Raw genomic sequence first — 14,523 nt, forward strand, 5'->3', positions numbered from 1 at the left:
TTCCTATATCTGCTTGCTTTAGCTCGATATTCATATAGGCTCAAGCACATCTTTAAAAAAAAATAAAAAAGAATCCAATTTTTCTTGCTTTCCTTGCCCCACAGTACATGATTTTGATATATATATATATATATATATATATATATATATATATATATATTTTTTTTTTTTTTTAATTTAGAGAAGCCCTTTCAGTATTTCTTTTTGGATGGGTTTCTTACTGTTGTACTCATTTAGCTTTTGTTCATTGGGGAAATTCTTTATTTCTCCTTCTCTTTTAAAAGATATTCTTGCTGCGTAGAGTATTCCAGCCTGCAGATTTTTTCCTTTCAGCACTTTAAATATACCTTGCCACTCTCTTCTGGCCTGTAGTGTTTCTGCAGAGAAACCAGCTGATAGCCTTATGGGGGGTCCCTTATAATTAACCCTTTGCTTTTCTCTTGCTGCCTTTCGAATCCTCTCTTTATCTTTAGCTTTTGCCATTTTTATTATAATGTGTCTTGGCGCGTGGGCTTGTTTGGGTTCAACTTGTTTGGGACGCTCTGTGCTTCCTGTGTCTTGAAATCAGTATCCTTTAGATCTGGGAAGTTTTCAGCCATAATTTCTTCAAATATATTTTCAATCCCCTTTTCTTTTTCTTCTCCTCCTGGAATTCCTATTATGTGTAGATTGCCCTGCTTTATATTAATCCATAGGTCTCTTATATTGCTTTCATGTTTTTTTCATTTGGTTTCTGTCTGCTGCCTGTTTGGGTGATTTCCATTATTCTATCTTCCACATCACTCATTCGTTCCTCTGCATTAATCATTCTGGTCTTTATTGCCTTTAGCTCAGTTTGTGTCTCTGCAAGTGAATTTTCTACTTTTTCTTGGCTCCTTCTTTTATTTTCTAGTTCCTTTCTGAAGAACTCTGCATTACTGTTTATATCCTTTCTTAATTCCTTGATATTCAGCCTTAATTCCTTCAGTATTTTCACTATCTCCCTTTGAACTCAATGTCTGTCAAACTCCAGAAGTCTGCTTCATTGTTAACTGCTTTAGGTGAATTCTTCTGTTCTTTACCTGGGAATTGTTTCTGAGTTTCTTCTTCTTGCTTACGTTTTTCTTTTTCTGTGAGAATGGGGAAGCAAACTCTAGTCTTGTAAGATTACGTCTATGCAGTAACACCCCTTTATATTTTTGGGGGGGTTACTATTTGTTTTTGGTGTGGGAGTTTGAATATTTGCTGTCTCTTTCTTTGGTGTGAGCAGTCTGTTATCCCCAGGATGCTCAGTATGTTTTCAGGGAGAAGGGGGCAATGGGTAGAGCCAGCATTCAGTGTCTGTTATTGTGCTCTTAAAAGCAGCAAGGATCTGCAGGAAGGTGGCATAGGCTACTCCTAGTTGCAGGGCCCTAGAAGTGCTAATGAGCTTTATGCATATCTACGATGTGACCAGAGCATTTGGCAGTAGCAGTAGCAGGGTGCGTGAGTTCCCAGGGGAGTGAGAGCAACAACAGCTAGTGTTTGATTGCGATGCCCTCCTTTGACGTGATTGGAAACACAGGTGGTACCTGTTCATGGACCCTGTGACTCCCTCTGGAGACAGTAATAACTGCAGTGGTTTGCCCTCACAAACTGTAGGCCATGCATGAAGCAATCAGTCTCACTTAGCCCACACAGGAGGTGCTACACAGGCAGCTAGTTGCAGGATCCTGGGAAGCGATAAAGATCAGGCATGTTGGTACTGCCTAGAGCGTTCAGCAGTGGCAGCAAGAGGGTGGGTGTGTTCCCAGGGTTGCGAGAGCACCAACAGGTGGTGTTTGATCACAATTCCCTCCTCTACGGTGCACTTGAGGTGACTGGGAGTGTAAGTGGTGCCTGTTCATGGACCCCTAGTGGTGGCAGGCCCTGCCCACCTCTAGAGCCAGAGATAACTGCAGTGGTCTGCCTTTGCCCCCAGTAGACCATGCAAGAGGCACCTCATCCTATTTAGTCCCCACAGGATGTGCTGCACAAGCTGCTCCTAGTTGCAGGTTCCTGGGAAGGGACAATGATCAAGCATCTGGGCACTACCCAGAGCATTTGGCAGTGACAGCAGCAGGGTGGATGTGCTCCCAGGCGAGTGAGAGAAACAACAGGTGGTGTTCTGTCACAATGTCCTTCTCTGTGGTGCCCTCTGAGGTGGTCAGGGCTGCAAGTGACTTTTGTTCAGGTATTTCCAGTGGCAGTGGGCCATGTCCACCTCTGGAAGCAGGGATAACTATGGTGGTTTTACCCCCACCACCTGCAGACCACACAAGAAGCACCCTGTGCCACAGCCCACAAAGGAGGTGCTGTACCAGCTGCTTCTAGTGGTAGGGTCTTGGGAAGGGACAGTGACCAAGTGTTTGGGTGCCACCCAGAGCATTTGGCAGTGTTTGCTACAGGGTGGGTGATTTCCCAGGGGAGTGAGAGCAGCAGCGTATGATCATTGGTAGGCACCACGTCACACTTAGCCCTCAGATGCCCTTAGCCCACACAAGAGGTGCCTGGCCACTGGCAGCCTGCTCAAGAAGTGCTCAGTTTCCCTTAAATGAGCAAGAGGCTCTCACCACCCGCAGCCTGCACCAGAGGCACCTGGTATCCTGTAGACTAGCAACTGGCTTCTCACCACCCGCAGCCTGTGTCAGAGCTGCCCAGTCTCTCATAGACTAGTTAGTGGCTTCTTACAGCCTGGAGCTGGCACCAGAACCGCCCCACCCTCTGAGAGCCCTTGGGTGCACACGCATGCTCACGTGCAGGGAATTTCTTATGGCGGTCTGCCCCTCCTCCTCTCACCCTCCCCAACAATGGCACCTTGCCACTCTTGCAGGTCCAGATCTTCTCCCGGGTTCCCTCTGCCATGGCATTCCACTCCCCAGCCTATGGCATACTGCTTCTTAGCCCCTCAGGCTGTCCCACACTACCAACCCCAGTCCTCTCCCAGGACTGACCTCCAGAGCCTAAGTCTTAGCACCCAGCCACCTCCCCAGCATCTCAGGCCGTAGTGTCCAGGCCGGTGGTTCAGATGGCCTGTCTGATACTTGTTTCTACATAAGTAGACTCTATAAACTCAGCCTTTGCTCTTTATGTATTTATAATCAAACTATATGTGTTTAACCTCATAAATTGGGTTTTAGCATGATTTTGTTTTATTTCCTCTGTTGGTGCATTTAGATGTTGGCCTTATCTCTAGGAGATTTGTATTTCAATATAGCTTACTTTCTTGGGCAATAAATCATAATAATAATCATAACCCCAAGATGCTTGCCTTTTTGGCACAATATTTTTCTATAGTAGCAAATTCAACAGCTTACTTTTTCCTTTGATTCCTCAGGGATAATCTGACAAATTAAATCTTCTACCTTGTGTGTTCTCTCTGGGACTTGTACAACTGATCACAAATTAAATGCTAATTGAAGTCATGCATTGGGCTCCATCCACAGTTTGAGGGAAAAAAATGAAATCCTTTTACAGAACTAGGGGTTAATTCCACAGGCTTTTCTCTTCTCAACTGTGTAAGAGCCATTTTTTTTTTCTTTTTTTTAAACAACGGCTTTTCCCAAAGCATGTTCCCAGAAATGTCGTTCTACTAAGGTCTCTTAAAACAAAGTTTCCCCATTCAAGTACATTTTGAAAATGCTGAAGAGTGTATTATATTCTTGGGATTTGAAACTTCATGTTAGAATATTTAAGTTTTTAAGAAGGCTAAGAGTAATGAGACATTTAACATTTCTCAATCTTATAAAGATTAAGCAATGACCTGGGAGAGTATGACCATAGGCACATTCCCTGTCATCATGGATACTGGTCCTTGTGACTCTCAAGAGAGTGTTTTCATTATTTAAAACTCTGTGGTCTTTATGAAAATGTTCTTCCTTGCCTGTATTGCATTATTGATTTGTTTCACATTTAAATGAAAACACTATACAATTGCTTTGTTAGCAAGAGAAAATGCCTATTAAAGATTCAACTTAGCTTTGAATAGCTTTATAGGATAGTGATAATTTTAAAGGCAAATCAGAATACAAAAGAGGTTATCTTTGCTTTTCCTCCATCTCTGAGATATCATTAGGTTTGATTAAATTACTGTAAAACTGAACAAAGTGAATTTTATTTTTTATTTTTATTTTTTTGTCTTTTTGCCATTTCTTGGGCTGCTCCCATGGCATATGGAGATTCCCAGGCTAGGGGTCTAATTAGAGCTGTGGCTGCCAGCCTATACCAGAGCCACAGCAACACAAGATCCGAGCCGCATCTGCGACCTACACCACAGCTCACGGCAACGCTGGATCGTTAACTGACTGAGCAAGGGCAGGGATCGAACCCGCAAACTCATGGTTCCTAGTCAGATTCGTTTACCACTGCTCCACGACAGGAACTCCCCCAAAGTGAATTTTAGAGTCATGTTTCTAGCACTGAGTACTAATATTGAGGCAAAGTAATATTTTCAAATAGAAAATTTAATATTAGCCAGAAATTATTCCTGCTTCAACTCACTGCAAACTCCAGAAGGAGAGTCTTGAAAAGAAATTTTTTAGGTTAAAATGACAGAGTTTAGATTCTTCTTTTTTTTTTTTTCATTGAAAAGTAGTGTTACATAAACAATATTCTCTTATGAATTAAGTTCTCTAATATGCCATGGCTTTCATATCATGAAAGTTAAAATAAGGATATGATATTTTGTTTTATACACTTGAAATATATAGATTTAAGTTCCATTAACTCAATAGTGCTTGCTTTAGGGAATTGTTTTAAAGTTCTATTTAAAATATAATTTGGGGTAGATATTTGCTGTGTCTGCATAATTAATGACAGATTAACTTTTATGTTATTTAGCTTAGGTAATAGGTGGACTTTAAGATTATAGCAGACACACAGATGTGCACATGCACACACACATGTACACAAACACAGGGAGATTGAAATCAATTGTTAAAAATAATAGTTTGGGATTCCCAAACTGATACTAGTCTACATAACATCTTGTTTGTATTTTAAAAGGTGAGCTTTCCCAAAGATAGTTACCTTCATTTTAGGAAAACTTCAATGTAAGTAGGCACCTATAGTGTACACATTGTAGACACCACAGTATAAATGGTGCCTTCTTAGATGTGCTGTTCTCTGTAAAATCTATACAACCATTGGTGGTTGAAATTATTCTTTTTATTCCCTCAAGACTAAACTTCACACAATGTTTAATTTATTTATACTCACTTTCTACCTTTTTACAGCTTTGTTTAGAGTGTGTTTTCATATATGAGTAATTTGTGTCTTATTCTTCAGTGTGGCCAGGCTTTTCTATCCCAATTATTGAAGGGCATCAGTCAAATGCCCTTTTGTCACAAATGAAATTAAAACTTTGAACTCCCTACATCCCAAACAGTATCCTAGTTAGAGCAGTCTGTGACTGAAATACAATTTAAATTCTACTAAGAAAAAAAACAACAAATCTTCAAGGAAAAGACCCAGTGAGTTCTTGGATGTCATCATGCTTTTAAGAGATTATTCCTTTGCTCTATACACTATATATTTCAGTAGATACATCAAAAAGCATTTCACAGTTGCCTAAGTATCTAAATATCTTAGAAAGTTACAAAATCTGTATAGTCCTTCAATCACAAATTTTAGGTTAAAATGAAGCAATCATTTTTATTATGTTATGGCCTGAGCTCTATTCTAGTAAGACATATCCTACCATAATCCCATTTAAAACAGAGAAAGACAGCATATTTTTAATAATATTTTATTTATTTTATTTTAAATGATTTTTATTTTTTCCATTATAGCTGGTTTACAGGGTTCTGTCAATTTTCTTCTGTACAGTAAGGTCACCCAGTCATGCAGAGATGTACACATTCTTTTTCTCATATTATCCTCCATCATGCTCCATCATAAGTGACCACATATATTTCCCAGTGCTATACAGCAGGATCTCATTGCAAGACAGCGAAGTTTAATAGTCATTTTCTCACTCAAGCCAATGACCTCTGATGTGTGATAGGAAGCAAACAGGAAACCATTGTAGGTACTTGAATGTAATTATGCATGCAAAATATACTACCACTGTGATGAAGCCTCATTGAATCTCCTTAGTAAAAATCTTGTTTTCTATTTAAATCCCTATGAAATATAAAGTTATATCAAAAGTGCATAAGCTTTTCAGAGAGCACTTTAATTTAATTCAACAAATATTTATATCAGAAACAAACTTTAAATACCACAGGCTATGAGGGAATAGCTGCGTACCACTGCTAAACATCATTCCCTTAAGCAAGCCGTTAACCCCATCTTGGACTAAAAAGAAAGCACAAGCCTAGAAATGATCTACCCTTCTTCTACATTTCTATACATTAAAGTATTTTGTAATAGCTAGCAGCTTTTATTGGAGAAAATAACTAGAATATGTGTGAGGTTTCTCTCTTAAGAAGATATTGGATAGTTTCCTTCATCTGAGCAAATGGTCACAGAGTTAGAATCATTGAATTGTAGGATTTTAGAGTTGAAAGCTCTTTTAGACATCATTAGACCAGTGCTCTCATTTTATAGACAAAGAATGAAGCCTGAAGCCTGACTCTTTTACAATCTCAAGTCTTAACTTCCAGACAACATTTTCCTTAAAAAGGAGATGTGTTGGTGGTGGTTTTTGCCTTACAAAACAAGACTAAATGCATGGCCTCACCCCAATCTGTTTGGTTTCTTTTGTTTGGATCAAGAAAATGAAATCCCACAATTATATTCCTATCTTTTTAGGAAATTAAAAGGAAAAATTGAGATCTTACATTAACTTATATCTAACATTTATGTCATTGTCTCAGAAAAAATGGTCACATGAAGGAGAAAATCACCCTCTATAGGTAGAGTGCAAAGAAAAACAAGACTTCACATCTATCCTTATCTTGGTTAATGCCCAAAATAAAAGTCCCTAAAATCATTTCTTCCATCCACTAATTCTTTTCTCCTCTCTGGGAATGCTTCTTCTCCTTTTAAGAAATTGTTTTTCCCTCTCTCCTGAATATTCTTATTAGGAGAATAAAATCCTTAAGCATTTCTCTGAATGGAAACTTCATCTAATTTCTATAATGAAACCTGGATTTCTCCTATGCTCAATAATTTTTCTACATCTCCCCACCCCTAGCCCAAATAGAAGGCCTGGAGGTGGGTTCGGGGTCTTAATTGCACCCTTTGCTGCTTCAGGTTCAGTATGCCACCATCTTGATGAAAAAACAAACCTTGTGATTAGGGGCTTGAACAACCCAACTGCTCCACCCTGCTTCTCAATCATATCAGTGCAAACATTGCCCCCACAAGCAAATTGATGCAAAGTTCCCCTGAAGAGGGCTGGCAATTAGAGAAAGGAAGAGATCAAGGAAAAGGGTGCAAAGATAAAGGAAGGCTTCCTAGGTATACAACTTCTGCACAGAATCTTCATGCTGCAGCTGCCTTTGTTATCAAGACAGCATCCAGTTTCCTACTGTACTGAGCCGTCCACACTGTTCTTGAGGGACCTTGCTACTATCTCATCCAGAAAGCTTAATGTTGCTTGGCTAAACCAACCTTTGCTAAAATTAGAAAAGAGGGTATATGACTATATTGCACATAGAGGGGTTTCACATTGAACTGTGCCTCAGGCCCGTATCTACTAGCAAAGGCAGTATTCTGTGTTTAACCTCTTCTCTTGTTACTTAACGGAGGTGTTCTATAATCGTTTCTTCTCACTGGTGTGTTTGATTCAGTATATTCAAGCTCAGGGCCCTGTCTATCAATTCTATTATCGTTCTCCAGTATCATAAAATGTTTTTTGTTTATATACATGTATTCAGCTCTTTCCCATATTATTAAAGAATGTTTCCTTGACCTCATACTCTCTATTGAGCAAATGAAGTTAAATACCTCAGGAGTTCTCTTGTGGCAGAGTGGGTTAAGGATCAAGTATTGTTTCTGCAGCAGCTAGGGTCACTGCAATGGCACAGGTTCAATCCCTGGCCCAGGAGCTTTCATACACAGTGGGCACAGCCAAAAAAAAATGCCTCAGGAGTGTTGTCTCTCTCAGTGTCACCCTTTCCCAATCTGCAATATAGACTTTCAATTTTGCTCTTTTTATTGGGATAATTTTTAAACAAAGAGAAAACATAGGTTAAAATGTAACCAAAAACCAAATGCTAAGAACCAAAAGTAACAATTGCTAATTTTTGCTTTCTCCTTCATAGAAGTTTTTCTAGAAATTAGTAACTACAGATAGATCCTTTCTGTGCTTCTCACCTATTCCATTTCCCTTTCTCCTTTATTTTAAAGTGTTTATCCCTACCATAGGTTTATCTCTGAATCAATATATATGTATGAGCCACTGAACTCTATGTGTATATGTATAAATGTATAATTGGATAGTACCATTATAGCATTTGGTATCATACTTTTTATCCATGTTTATTTGAGTTTTTCTTGGTCATTTCTTCTTATGAATGGATTTAGGAGCAGTTATCAATTTCTATAAAAAAAAAACCCTGGATGTTTTTGAAATTATTATGAATTTATAGATGAACCTGGAGAAAATGAACATAATTATTAGATAGATTCCTAACTACTTTATAGGTTTTCTTGGTATTTCCAAGGGAATGTTTTCTAGATTTACATTTGAATGGTTGTTGCTGAATATAAGATGCTATTGCCTCTTTTTACAATGACTTTATATCCAATAATTGTGATGAAAAATATTATTAGTGCTAATAATTTGCTGTACAGCATCATGAATTTTCTATACCATTTATCAAGCGCAAATAATTTTGTTTTTTGCTTCCAAGCCCTACGCTTCTTTATTTTGTGAGTATATTTTAGAGATTGATTGATTTCTTTAATGATAATAGAGATATTTTTTTCCATTTTGTAGTGAACTTTAATTACTTAATTTTTTTTCTTTCTTTAATGATAATAGAGATATTTTTTTCCATTTTGTAGTGAACTTTAATTACTTAATTTTTTTTCTAAAAAATGTGTCATTCTTCCTGATGTATTCACTTTGTTGTTACCTTTTTCTAAACTTTAAGATGAGCACTTAGCTCATTTACTTTAGCCCTTTGTTTTCTAATGTGTTATATTCTAGGCAGTGCATTTCTCCCTAGGTACTTCCTGATTAACAGCATCCCATGAGTTTTATAACATGGTGCTTTTGCTGAACCGTGCAGTTTCAAACATTTCCTAAATTTCAATTAAAATTCAGTTTCTCATCCATGAAATAGGTATTTAAATTGCTTCCAAATGTATAATTTCAACCTTCTTCTTAATTATTCTTTTTATGACAATATGAGTATGAAATAAGGTTTATATTCTGATTCTTAGCTATTTGAAACTTCTTTTATGGTAATTTAAGAAATGCCTTATATAGGGAGTTCCCATCAAGGTCCAGCAGTAACAAACCTGACTAGTATCCATGAAGATGTGGGTTCGATCCTTGGCCTTGATCAGTGCAGTAAGGATCCAACATTGCTATGAGTTTTGGTGTAGGTTGCAGATGTGGCTTAGATCTGGCATTGCTGTGGCTGTGGCGTAGACTAGAAGCTGCAGCCTTTATTTGACTCTAGCCTGGGAACTTCCATATGCCACAGATGTGGCCCTAAAAAGGCAAAAAGAAAAAAAAGGGTGTTCCCATCGTGGCGCAGTGGTTAATGAATCCAACTAGGAACCATGAGGTTGTGGGTTCGATCCCTGGCCTTGCTCAGTCGGGTTAACGATCCAGCGTTGCCGTGAGCTGTGGAGTAGGTTGCAGATGTGGTTCGGATCCCATGTTGCTGTGGCTCTGGCGTAGGCCGGCGGCTACAGCTCCAATTAGACCCCTAGCTTGGGAACCTCCATATGCTACGATAGCGGCCCAAGAAATGGCAAAAAAAAGAGAAAATAAATGTCTTACAATTCCAAATAAACTGTATTCAGTGCTTGCTTGCTGCAGTGTTCTCTGTGTGTACATTAGATCTTGCTTCTTACTTGTGTAGTATAATATTTTCATATACTTAGTGAATTGTTTTTTTGGCCAGCTTAATCTGCCAGCTTTCTGAGGGGAATATTTTTAAATTTTTCCAATATGACTACTAAGTTTTCCATTTCTTTTTGTAATTCTGTTTTGCTTTATACATGTTCAGACTTTAGTGTTAACTGTACACAAGCTTAATATTATGAAATCTTTAGCTGAATTTTTTCTTATATTATTGAATAATTACCCCAAAATGCTTTGGGTGCATAGGGCCAGTTTGATGATATGTTAATATTACTAAGCCATAGTTTGGCTATTGCTTTTAGTATGAATAAACACATTTTCTACTTCCTTTGTACAGAAGTATACTGGCAAATGTTTAAAACACTGGCTCTCTGAAACAAAAACCCTAATCTGGAACATTTGCTTCTTATTCTGCTGTAAATACTCAGTGTGGAAGTATTCAAGCAACCTACTGAGTGAAGGAACTGATGTGAGGTGAAGACTTGTGCACAGCAGATCTGGAGAGCTCTTAGACTGTGCCCTGGCTGTAGCCTATCATTGTGAGAGGGCATTTTCTTTGCTTCTTTTTTCTCCTTCCCTTTCCTGTATTGGATTAACCAGATTTTTTTTTCTTCTTCTTTTTTCTTTTTTTGGCTGCCTCACTGCATATGGAGTTCCTGGGTCAGGGATCAGATCTGAGCCACAGCTATGGCCTGTGTGGCAGGTGTAGCAATGTCCACTGTGCTGGACAAGGGACCGACTCTTCATCCTGGTGCTCCAGATATGCCGCCAATCCTGTTGCACCACAGCAGGAATGCCAGCCAAATTGTCTTTATTCTCTTCTTTTTACTTTGCTAAATGGAAGTATACATTTTCTGTTAACAGATTGATGTTACCCTTGAATCTTTTGATGTGGAGAGTGATTCAAAAACTAATCAATATCTCTATCTTCTTCTTGAGTAATCTAAGGAATCTTAGGTTGATTTAATTCTGCTCCATTCCTCCCCACTTTGGTCATTCTTGTCTGTAATTTTAGTTCATTTTTTAAGTCTCTCTAAATTAGTTAAATTGCCATTATGTAAGAATTGTAAACTATATTTTCCAGTGCCTATCTGAGCTGTCGTTGTCGTGTATAGAGCAGCTGTTCTTAAACTGTGTTCTGTGGATTCCACTGAGATCATACAGGTGTTTTAGTGGCTGATGGTGTGAATGTGAGAAAGTCCAGATAGGCAGTGTTCCATTCCCATTTCACTCTGCTTCTTTTTGGCTATGCATTTTATTCCTAATACTATTTTTCAATTCAGGTATACTTAATATAAAATAAAAGTAACAGATTTTTGTATAGTGTTTGGACAAATGTGCATATACCCATGTAACCACTACCCTGTAAAGGATGAAACCATCATTCAGAACCTCACACAAACACACGCACACACACACACACGCACACACACACAACTGAATTTACTGTTTTCCTCACATGAGGGAGCTTTGCTGGTCAAGCACAGTCTCTCTAAGAAGCGCAGAATGCAACCTTATATAGTGTGTTTGGGAAGCATGGATCTCAATAATTAACTAAAGTTTGGAAACATGAGTGACTTAACATTTACTGTAGATGCATGTCTACTTGGGTCAGACTGGGTGACTGGCCAGCCCTTAGACTCCTATTCAATGGAATGAGTCTCTTTCCAACGGATTGCCTTTCAGAAGTGAAGGGATTTTCTGTTTGATTGGCTGGCATGACCATATTTACTGAAGTGAGTTGTCATTACTTGATTAAGCAAATTTAAACCTGGCTCCGGGGGTTAATTTTTATGATGACTAAAGGGCTGTCATTTATTTATTAAGAAAGCTGAAAAAGAGCTCTTTTTGCTCTCATTACCATGGCAATGGAAGATCCGTTTATTTTTGTTTCTACAGTGTAGGGCATTTTTAATTCATAATTTTTCCTTTGTTTCTTCCACAGCGAGCTGGAGAATAGACCATCATGAATTGTTCAGATCTTCCCACTGCAGTTGATTCTCCCTGAAGATGAAGTTTGTTTGAGGATCTCGTTTAAGGGAGGTACGATTTTTGGTTTGATTATTGATCAGCATTATATTCTGCTATTGCCTTTGAGCTTTTGTTGAATCATCAATCAGGAGACAGACTACATACAAGCACTCGAATTTAAGGACAATAGATTATTAAAATGACTGTGAGAAAAACAAAAATAACTATGGGACAGAAAGGCACTGTAGAATTAACCCAAGGGTTTTCTAGCTTGCCCAAGAAAGCAGATCCCAATGGCTCTGAGTCTATTTTAGGTACCCAGGTTGATTTTCTTTTTCACTTAGATATAGATTTAAACATTTTAGGAGTAATGTCAATTCAGATACAACAGGATAAGGTAGCAACAACAGCATAGATCTCCCTTGCGTAGCTAAAAGAGAATCCTATATCATCCAATGATTTATATAAGGAATTTAAACTTATTTTTATCCTGTGTTACCTATAACAACAATCAAATTATGGACCAGACTTTTTTTTATAACGATTTTTATTTTTTCCAGTGTAGCTGGTTTACAGTGTTCAATCAATTGTCTACTGTACAGCAAGGTGACCCAGTTATACATACATGTATACATTCTTTTTTCTCACATTATCATGATCAGTCATAAGTGACTAGATATAGTTCCCAGGGCTATACAGCAGGATCTCATTGCTTATCCATTCCAAAGGCAATATTTTGCATTTATTAACCCCAAATTCCCAATCCATCCCATTCCCTCTCCGTCCCCCTTGGCAACCACAAGTCTGTTCTCCAAGTCCATGTGTTTCTTTTCTGTGGAAAGGTTCATTTGTGGAACTTTTGTCTTTAAGATTTTCTTAAGACAAATGGTCATTTTGGAATTCCAAAAATATTATATCCCCTTCTGGTCCCCTAACTATACATTATCTAAAGAAGTTCATTATTAGTAAGTCATTATAACATACTTTTACACAACTTTTTTCATGTGACAAGCAATAGCTTGGAAGGGGTATTGTAGAGTTAATGGAGATTGTTCCATTATATTTTAAAAATAAGCAGTTTAATATTATTGTAAGAGAAACATGGTGGGATAAATCGGAAGTATATAAAACTTTAAGGAAAAATACAAATGAAAAGATAATAAACAAAAATGTGCAAAGAGAGTGTAGCCATCAGTGGTTTTGGGTATTTAGGATAATCTTTTATTGGGCTTTTGGGTTTTTTTTTTTTTTTTTTTGGTTTTTTTAGGGCTGCATCTGCGGCATATGGAGGTTCCCAGGCCAGGGGTCTAATCAGAACTGTTGCTGCTGGCTTACACCAGAGCCACAGCAACGCCAGATCTGAGCCATGTCTGCAGCCTACACCACAGCTCACTGCAACGCCAGATCCTTAATCCACTGAGCAAGGCCAGGGATCAAACCTAAAACCTCATGGTTCCTAGTCAGTTTTGTTTCAGCTGCACCACAATGGGAACTCCTGAGAATCTGTTTTTGATGGTGTTGATTGTAAGCTTTGTACTATCTATGGCCATTGTTTATTCTGACAATCTTTGATTAACAATAGACTTTCATGGTGTTTTCTGAAGATATTCCACTATTAGAACTTAATTGGTGTGACTTGCCCATTTCAGTAAGGTGATTTCTGCTATTTTAGAGATTTCATGGTACTGAAGATAGTATTTTTGAGCAAGAGGCTAACTCTTGCAGAATTCATGAATAACTGTGCTGGTAAAATTGTTCTGCCTTTCTGAATAGAATGGCTTGAATGTTCTATGTTGAGAATAGGATATTCAATATCTTTTAGTATAATCTTTGTTGTGGCTGTTTTAACAAGGGACTCTTTCAATGCTCCAGAAAATAAGCATACCTTTATTTGTGCATATTTACCACCCAGAGGAAAGTTCTTTTATAAAATTAAGTTGAAAATACTCAAATGTTCTCTCAGAGCATGGTTCCAGTCTATGCCTTATTTTTATACTTTTCCCCCCAGAATGATGTTAGCTGTGGATGAGGCTCTATTTTGTTATCCTTAAATATTTTATCTATCAGTGTTTAATATTATGGTCATTTTGCCCATACTGTGATGGATCAGATTATCAGGGACAGAATTTAGACAAGTGTTCAAATTTTATCAAATGTTACCAGGTAGCTATGCTGGCTTTGCCAGATCTTAGCCATATGGACCTTCCAATGTGATGGTCCCCTCTCTTTCTTTTCAGAATTTAGAAGATCGATTTAGGGTATCTATGATGGAATTTTTGATCTTCCCCAGGAATTTGATATGTTCCATGGGAGGATCTTGCATAAGGACTTCAGTCAGAGCAGACTTTAGCAGGATGTCCTTTTTTAATCGTGTGTGGTATTCTTCTTTTAAGACAGTGTTTTTGTTTTGTTTTTTTTTACTTTGTTATTCATAAACCCTTTTGTTTTTATTGTATTTGCCCATAGCGGTTATCAGTGTATATGTTTACCATCATATTTTCAGTTACTTGACATGTCTTGGAAAGGGCCATCACTGAGTGACCTGAGTGGATCTGACATCTGGTAAA

General features: G+C 38.0%; 1 long non-coding RNA gene across 3 annotated transcripts in view; it reads left to right on the forward strand.

Moving 5' to 3' along the window:
• Nucleotides 1-14,523, forward strand: part of LOC106508944 (uncharacterized) — a 768,001-nt gene that overhangs the window by 605,655 nt on the left and 147,823 nt on the right. For all 3 annotated transcript variants that reach the window (XR_014807830.1, XR_014807832.1, XR_014807851.1), the window contains one exon: nt 11,931-12,028. This is a non-coding gene — a long non-coding RNA (uncharacterized LOC106508944). Of the gene's footprint in view, nt 1-11,930; nt 12,029-14,523 lie in introns of those variants that run through there.

The sequence above is a fragment of the Sus scrofa genome, chromosome 1 (assembly GCF_054392235.1).
Source record: "Sus scrofa isolate SSC_HxYL_T2T_F1_AM1 chromosome 1, Sscrofa_HxYL_maternal_Yorkshire_Landrace_v2.0, whole genome shotgun sequence".
NCBI lineage: Eukaryota > Metazoa > Chordata > Mammalia > Artiodactyla > Suidae > Sus > Sus scrofa.